This window comes from Amblyraja radiata, chromosome 23 (assembly GCF_010909765.2).
Source record: "Amblyraja radiata isolate CabotCenter1 chromosome 23, sAmbRad1.1.pri, whole genome shotgun sequence".
In the NCBI taxonomy this organism is placed as follows: domain Eukaryota; kingdom Metazoa; phylum Chordata; class Chondrichthyes; order Rajiformes; family Rajidae; genus Amblyraja; species Amblyraja radiata.
The window spans coordinates 1,540,849-1,550,133 of record NC_045978.1 but is presented as its reverse complement, the minus strand read 5'-3'; the positions used below and the strand labels follow the sequence as shown (position 1 = coordinate 1,550,133).

Below are 9,285 nucleotides of genomic sequence, written 5' to 3'. Positions count from 1 at the left end.
TCAGCCATGATAATTTTGAATGGCAGAACTGGCTCGAAGGGTCGAATGGCCTCCCCCTGTGCCTATTTTGCTATGTTTTTATGTTTCTATGATATCACCTTTGCAAATTCTAAAGATAGATACAAAAAGCTGGAGTAACTCAGCGGGACAGGCAGCATCTCTGGAGAGAAGGAATGGGTGACATTTCGGGTCGAGACCCTTCTTCAGACTAGTTAGGGATAAGGGAAACAAGAGATATAGACAATGATGGAGAGAGATAAAGAACAACGAATAAAAGATATGTAAAAAAGATCGATGATAAAGGAATCAGGCCATTGGTGGCTGTTCGCTGGGTGAGAATGAGAAGCTGGTGTGACTTGGGTGGGGGAGGGATAGCGAGAGACAGGATATTTTTTGCTGTTTGTTGGGTGAAACACGTCACAAAACAAATGATTGTGGATTTATTAAGAAAACACCAATTAAATTCTGCTTGCTAACAAAGCCGGAAGCTGTGTATTGAACACAATCTGGCATTCGACAGAGAAACACCAGTTGGGAATCATCGAGAGCCGTGGAATCTGTTAATGCCGCAGATACTTCGCTAAATGATGAATAATAATATTTTACATAATTGGATTTCATACTTCCTTGTGAGAATTTGAATATGAGACCATAATCTTGAAATTAAGCCAACAGATATTAGCATATGAAGAAAAACACATGATCAGAAAAGGCTGTCAGACATTGGGCAGTGAATGAAAAACATAACATTGCAGAAACTGGAAATTAGAAAAAAGTAAAATGGTTAAAGTTCATGCTTCTTATCGTCACATGAGCCAAGATACAGCGTTATACATGCTGTACAATTAGATCAAATAATACAACACATAAATACAATCGAGTCAAACTCAAGTACAATAGGTGGAGCAAAGGGGAAGATACAGAGTGCAGAATATAGTTCTCAGCATTGTAGCGCATCAGTTCCACAGACAACGTCCAATGTCCGCAATGGGGTAGAGGTGAATCGGACAGTACCCTAGCTATTGGAAGGACCGTTCAGAAGCCTGATAACAGAGGGGAAGAAGCTGTTCCTGAGTCTGGTGGTGCGCACCTTCAAGCTTCTGTACCTTCTGCCTTTAACGGGAGCGGGGAGAAGAAGGAAAGACTGGGGCGGGACAAGTCTTTGATTGTGTTGGCTGCATTTCCGAGGCAGCGTGAAGTGTAGATGGAGTCAATGGTGGGGAGTGTGGTCTGTGTGATGGACTGGGCTACATCTACAATGGTGGGGAGTGTGGTCTACAGTATGTGATGGACTGGGCTACATCTAAAACTCTCTGCCATTTCTTGTGGTCTTGGGCAGAGCTGTACCCAAAACATGTTGAGATGCAACCCGACATAAGGTCATAAGGTCATAAGTGATAGGAGCAGAATTAGGCCATTCGGCCCATCAAGTCTACTCCGCCTTTCAATCATGGCTGATCTATCTCTCCCTCCTAACCCCATTCTCCTGCCTTCTGCACATGACCCTTGACAGCCGTACTAATCAAGAATCTATCTCTCTGTCCTGTCCTAACTACTGCCAACTCAGCAGAGGGGGCTATGGAGAAAGAAAATAAATCAATGGCCTTAGTTTATACAAAATGCTGGAGTAACTCAGCGGGACAGGCAGCATCTCTGGAGAGAAGGAATGGATGACGTTTTTGGACGAGACCCTTCTTCAGACTCAGCATTTTGTGTCTATCTTCGGTTTAAACAAGCGTCTGCGGTTCCTTCTTACACATTACGCCCTTAGTTTCTACCCTGACGAGAGGAAATTTAGATTTATTCATTGGTCCACGGATGTCAACTGCCTGTACACATTTCTCCAAAGCCGAGACATTTCAGGATCTCGTTCCATGTCCTGTAACATCGTAAAGTTACACATTTTACAGCATTGCTACTGCTGGTTTACTTTTGTGTTCAGTAGCTTTGGCAGAATAAGAGATCCATTTGCGAACTTTAGTGGTTAATGGCCCTCAGGATTAGCATTCAAAGAGGCTTCTCATTTTAGCAAGTAATGGGTTTCAAATTGCTTTGCTTTGTTAAGTTCGGAGCCACAAACATTTTGTGGAGCAGATGATGCTTTTGAGGTGGGAATGAGACAAGACAAGAGACATTTATTGTCACATTAGTACAGTGAAATCTGTGGTCACCATGGAGCCACACGAACAAAATAAAGAGCACAGAACACGATAGTCTTTAACATAGACATCCCCACACAGCGGAATCAAAGTTTCCCACTGTGAGGGAAGGCACCAAAGTTCAGTCCTCCTCCTCTGTTGTTCACCCGCGGTCGGGGACTTCCTGAGCACCCCTTGTCGCCGCTACAGGCGGCCCGATGTTCAGGCCCTCTCGCCGGGATGATGGAACTCCGACGTCGGAATGGGAGAACATCCTCAGCAGCTTGGACCTCCGAATCGGCCACTTCTTACCGGAATGGATTGAACGGTGAGGTTCTGCATTGCTTTGGATTTGGGAAGACGGGTGGCACGGTGGCGCAGTGGTAGAGTGCTGCCTTATAGCGCCAGAGACCCGGGTTCGATCCTGACTACGGGTGCTGTCGGATATATGATATGATCTTGGGACGACAGATGGCACAATGGGCTAAGTGTTCGGCTGGCGACCGGAAGGTAGCCGGTTCGAATCCCGCTTGGAGTGCATACTGTCGTTGTGTCCTTGGGCAAGACACTTCACCCACCTTTGCCTGTGTGTGAGTGATTGGTGGTGGTCGGAGGGGCCGTAGGCGCAGATTGGCAGCCACGCTTCCGTCAGTCTGCCCCAGGGCAGCTGTGGCTACAGAAGTAGCTTACCACCACCGAGTGTGACTGAGGAGTGAATGAATAATGCGATGTAAAGCGCCTTGAGTATTAGAAAGGCGCTATATAAATCCCATCCATTATTATTATTATTATTATTATACATGGTAGACAAAAATGCTGGAGAAACTCAGCGGGTGAGGCAGCATCTACAGAGCGAAGGAAGAGGTGACGTTTCGAGTCGAGACCTGACTCGAAACGTCGCCTTTTCCCTTCGCTCCATAGATGCTGACTCACCCGCTGAGTTTCTCCAGCATTTTTGTCTACCCTCGATTTTCCACCATCTGCAGTTCCTTCATAAACATTTGACCTATATACATGTGTATTTGTGAGTATGTATATATACACACCGTGACCTTTTTCCTCCCTCTCATTTATTATAATGTTTACAGTGCACTATGTTTACATATTCGGTTGTGCTGCTGCTAGTCAGAATGTCCTTGTTCTATCTGGGACATACTGTATGACAATTTACATTTATACCAAGCCAATTAACCTACAAACCCGTACATCTTTGGAGTGTGGGAGGAAACCGAACATCTCTGAGAAAACCCACGCAGGCTTACGAAGAGAACGTACAAACTCCATTCAAACAGCAACCGTAGTGAGGATCAAGTGGAAAATTCTATGACATTTCTGGAAATTTGGAAACTTTGAGCTTTACAGGAAGAGCATTTCCTCCAGCCCCCCCCCCCCCCACCACTTGCAGTCTGGAGAAGGGTTTCTACCCAAAATGTCACCCATCCTTTTTCTCCAGACATGCTGCCTGACCCGCTGAGTTACTCCAGCATATTGTGTCTATCTTGACTCTGCATTATGAACATAGAACAGTACAGCACAGGAACAGGCCATTCAGCCCACATTGCCTGTGCTGTACATGATGTCAAGATAAAGGAAAGATCCATATCCCTCGTGTACCGATCTAAAAGACTCTTACATGCCATGGAAAGATACAAAGGAGATTAGTAGATACATTTCACAAATCTGTACAGGCCATATTCAAAATGAGAATGGCTGGAAAATGGGTGTTAGCTCAGTTTAGTTTAGAGAAACAGGCCCTTCGGCCCACCGAGTCCGTGCCGACTAACGATACCCGCACATTAACACTATCCTACACACACTATGGACAATTTACACATACACAAAGCCAATTTACCTACAAACCTGTACGTCTTTGGAGTGTGGGAGGAAACCGAAGACCTTGAAGAAAACCCACGCAGGTCACGGGGAGAACGTACAAACTCCTTACAGACAGCACCCGGGGTTGGGATCGAACCCGGGTCTCCGGCGCTGCAAGTGCTGTAAGGCAGCAACTCTACCGCTGCGCCATCGTGCCGCCTTTACAATACAACATAGTACAGTACAGCACAGCACAGGAAAAGGCCCTTCGGCCCACAATGTCTGTGCCAAACAAGATGCCTGCTTGCACATAACTCATATCCCTCCATTCCCTGCATATCCAAAATTATTTTCAATGTCACTGTCGTATTGTGTCGATGATGTCATCTAACTTCCACCTCTCTTCATCCTTTGAACACGCTGAGGGAAGGGACTACCAAAGTTACCACTGAACTAAACAAAATCCCATAGCTTTAGACGTTTAAAAATAAAATGTAGAATCCTGTAAACATAAAAGATTATTACCACTTTGGGACGGAAACAATGGAATATAAATGCCATTCATGGTGCGAGTTCATTTCTTCTCCGTGGATTGTCACCTTGTCGTGGTGGAGAAGCTTGTGTGGACCTGAGATCCTGAGAGCAATGCCGTCTGGAGCTATGCTCCTGGTAGGGCCACCCATGGCGGTAAGGACGAGGGGGAGGACTCTGACAAAGAGCGATCCAACCAAGACCTCAACGGTGGAACAGGCGGAGGACGATGGCTGACCTTAGTGGAGCGTCACAACGGCTGGGAAGGCGGATGAAGGCTGCAGCAGGAAAGGGTCTCCGGTCGTCTTGGACTCCATGCCACTGGATCCTGACCCAGATCTGTCAAGGACCGTGGGGTGGCTGTCTGTGCACCAGTCTCCCCACGTTAAACAAAGTCACGCACAGGCGTCCTCCATGAGAGGACAGTCATATTCGTTTCGAGTGACCGCCGATGATGAGTTCATGGATCAAGCAGTGAAGAAAATTCTTCAGTCGGTTCCTCACGGATCACATCATAACATCTACAAAATCTTCCCTCTAACCTGCGACATAACTGATCAAAGCATTGCCACTGAACCGTAGTGCAGATGTTAAAAAGTAGATTTGGTCTAAATGAGGAGTAAATTGATTGAGCCGGCTATAACGATGTATATTGGAAGCAGGAGCGTATCATAAAAGACAAGTCACCATGACAACAGAAAACTCACAAAATTATCCAGCACTAAATGCATCCCTTCAACTGCTAAATAATGTGCTCTATTGTATTGATGACAGATACAAACCCTTGAAAAGGAAAAATAGTGAAAAACTGTCAATAATACTTGAAAATTCCCATTATATTGTTCAATCTTTCAGCTAGATAAGTTTATTGACGTCAAGAAATGTCTCCCGAGCAGCATCAATAGTTTTTTGTAATTTGATGGCATCAACTTCTTATTGTAAGATATTCATTTGTTATCAGAAGTTACATTTTTCATGATTCTTTTCTGAAGTTCTTTTCCACCCTGGACTTGGACTTTTAGCCGAGTCAGCTGATTAAGGACCATGTCTAATCGCTGAGCGCTTGTGTTGTGGAACCATTGTCAGGTGTGTTGCTGCACCTCACTCTGTGCGGTGACCACTCCATGGCATTGCACAGTTCATCTGATCTGATCAGGATGGCTCTTTGAAAATGGAAATCAATTGAAACCATTCATCGAGTCATTCAGTCGTTCAGCTCAGAAACTGGCCCGTCGGCACAACTCATCCACACCGACCAAGATCAGAATAACACTCATAATCATAATTATAATTTATTAGCCAAGTGTGTTTTGCAACATATGAGGAATTTGGTTTGCCACACAGCCACACCACAAAGCAACAAGACACACAAGTCAAGTCGTCACTTTTATTTCTATAGTACATTTAAAAAACAACTCTCGTTGGCCAAAGTGCTTTACATTGGTGGAGGTACTAACGTTATACAACATTGGTTCATGGATTAAGTACAAACATCACTACATACATGTAGCCCTCGCTCAGAGGACGTCAAGAAAGGCTTGGGAGTAGAGATGAGTTTTAAGTCTCGACTTAAAGGAGTCGATGGAGGGGGCAGTTCTGATGGGAAGAGGGATGCTGTTCCACAGTCTAGGAGCTGCAACCGCAAAGGCGTGGTCGCCCCTGAGCTTATGCCTAGACCGCGGGGATGTTCAGTAACCCCAAGTCGGCCGATCTGAGGGACCTGGAGGTGGTGTGGTGGGTAAGCAGACTTTTGATGTAGGTGGGGGCAAGGCCCATTGAGGGCTTTGTAGACATAAAGGGGGATCTTGAAACTTATTTGGAACCGCACAGGGAGCCAGTGGAGAGAGGCAGGAATCGGGGTGATGTGGTCCCTTTTTCGGGTATCCTTGGTTCTGAAAACTACTGCTTACGTTTTTTTATCCCCAATGGCCCAATGAAACTCACCGGCCAGCACCGGCTACAACCTACGAGAACCTACGAGAACCTTCGACCTCCTGGCGACCCACTATGACCTCCTGGCGACCCACCTACGGTACGAGAATTCTCGCCACTCTCCATGGCGGTTCATTCTAGTCGCCGCTAATTTTTCAACGTGTTGAAAAATTCGCGGCGACCATAGTGAGGCCGCAACTAGCTCCCAGAATCCTCACGACCATGAAGGCGACACCCCGGCAACACCCCGGCAACCACCCAGCGAACATGTGGCGACCGCATAGTCTCCTGCAGTCGCCTAAAAAGTGGCAAGGACAGGCACATTAACCTGCAAGGTACGAGCGTGCCTGATTGAATTTTAAGGCCTTTTTGTTCACTGACAAGATGTGAAGAAGGCAATTAGAGAAATGTGCTTTGCTTGTCAGTGCAAATGAAAGCATAACAGCGACACATTCATCATAGAAGGAGCTCTTCTTAAAAAAGGATCTATTTGTTTAAAGCTCTTGCATTTCATCTGAATACATCAGAGAAAGTCATCGTCCATCTAATATAGTGTGATCGCACGTTGCGAAGTTTAGTTGCTCATCTAACCTCCTGGCTGCTCTTACCAAGGAGATCATTAGGCTTTTGGAAATTTCACAAGAAATGCCAGTGAAATCATAGAAACGATCCCAGTGCAAGGCAGGAGTGATCTGCAGTTTCTCGGGTCTTCAGTCACGTGCTGAAGTTGGAGCTGCAGAGCCAGGTCGATTCCCATCAAAATCATTGCACATTTGGTCAAAAACAGCATACAGGTGCTGTACATCCACAAAGAAATGCTTAAAGGGCCTGTCCTAACTTGGCGATTTTTTGGCGACTGCCGGCGTCAGTGACTGAAGGATCAGGGTCGCCAAAAGATTTTGAACATTTCAAAATCCAGCGGCGACAAAACAAATGTTGCGACACTTGCGACGCTGTGAATTTTTCGGTGACCCTGATGCGTCAGTCAATGATGCCGACAGTCACCGAAAAAATCGCCAAGTGGGACAGGCCCTTAAAGATGATCAATGCTAATCCTGACTAGACCAGATTAAACCTGCTGACCACATTGAAGTAGTGAGCATCTTGTGGTAGGCAATGGGTGACATGTTAGGCCTCCATTGCCAGAGTGAGCAACAGCGGAAATTGGAGGAACAGCACCTCATATTCCGTCTGGGGACCTTGCGTCCGTATGGCATTAACATTGAATTCTCCCAATTTTGCTAGCCCTTGCTGTCTCCTCCCCTTCCTTAACCCTCTAGCTGTCTCCTCCCACCCTCCCATCCGCCCGCCCTCGGGCTCCTCCCCCTCCTCCCATTTTCCTTCTTTCTCCCACCCCCCATCAGTCTGAAGAAGGGTTTCGGCCCTAAACGTCGCCTATTTCCTTCGCTCCATAGATGCTGCTGCACCCGCTGAGTTTCCCCAGCAATTTTGTGTACCAGCAACAGTGTACTGACTCCCACACAGCGGGGAGAGGCTGCTGGGGAGCGGGAACACGCTTTAGGTCATAAGGTCGTAAAGAATAGGAGTAGAATTAGGCCGTTCAGCCCATCAAGTCTACTCCGCCATTCAATTATGGCTGATCTATCTCTCCCTCCTAACCCCATTTCTCCTGCCTTCTCCCTATAACCTCTGATACCCGTACAATTTAGGGCCAAAAAAAAGACACAAAGTGCTGGACTAACTCAGCTGGAGAACACGAATAGATGATATTTCGGGTGGGGACCTTTCTTCAGACTAATTGTAGCTACAGGGGGATAGCTGCACGCAAGGTGGGGGCGAGACGTAGTCTGGCAAGTGATCATTGGATATAGTTGAACGGCAGATGGATGGACATAGAGTAGAGGTGAAAAGACAAAAGGCTGTGAGATAATGAGATAAGGCGAAAAGATGCGCAAATTGAAGTCAGAGGTCATAAGGAACAGGAGTAGAATTAGGCCATTCGGCCCATCAAATGCAACGAGATCTGGGGATCCTTGTTCATCAGTCATTGAAAGTAAGCATGCAGGTACAGCAGGTAGTGAAGAAAGCGAATGGCATGTTGGGCTTTATAACAAGAGGAGATGAGTATAGGACCAAAGAGGTCCTTCTGCAGTTGTATAGGGCCCTGGTGAGACCACACCTGGAGTATTGTGTGCAGTTTTGGCCTCCAAATTTGAGGAAGAACATTCTTGCTATTGAGGGAGTGCAGCGTAGGTTCACAAGGTTAATTCCCATGAAGGCGGAACTGTTATGTGTTGATAGAATGTAGCGACTGGGCTTGGATACTCTGGAATAAGAAGGACTTCATTGAAACATTATTAAGGGTTTGGACATGCTAGAGGCAGGAAACGATGTTGGGGGAGTCCAGAACCAGGGGACACAGTTTAAGAATAAGGGGTAAGCCCGACTCATCACCCACACCAAATCCTGGCATCACATCACTCCAGTCCTCAAACAACTTCACTGGCTTCCCATCTCCCACCGGATCAACTACAAAATCCTGATCCTCACCTACAAAGCCCTCCACCATCTGCCCCCCCCATATCTCACTGACCTCCTTTCCCCCTACCAACCCTCACGGTCCCTCAGATCCACATCAGCCGGTCTCCTCTCCATCCACAAGTCCAACCTCCGCAGTTTTGGGGACAGAGCCCTCTCCAGGGCAGCTCCCAGGCTCTGGAACTCCCTCCCCCAACTGATCCGCAATTCCGTGTCCCACACTATCTTCCAGTCCCGCCTCAAGACCCATCTCTTCACCTCTGCCTATCCTTAGCCCCACGTCCCCCTCCCTTTTCATCTGTGCATTAATTGCCTCATATTGTGTTTTGTATTGAATTCTGTCTTTACTTTTTGTACTAGTCATGTCTCT

The 9,285-nt window shown here is 46.6% G+C and overlaps 1 protein-coding gene across 3 annotated transcripts in view; it reads right to left on the bottom strand.

Moving 5' to 3' along the window:
• The window catches only part of ptprt (protein tyrosine phosphatase receptor type T), a 588,177-nt gene that overhangs the window by 61,739 nt on the left and 517,153 nt on the right, over window positions 1-9,285 (bottom strand). The window lies entirely within an intron of this gene.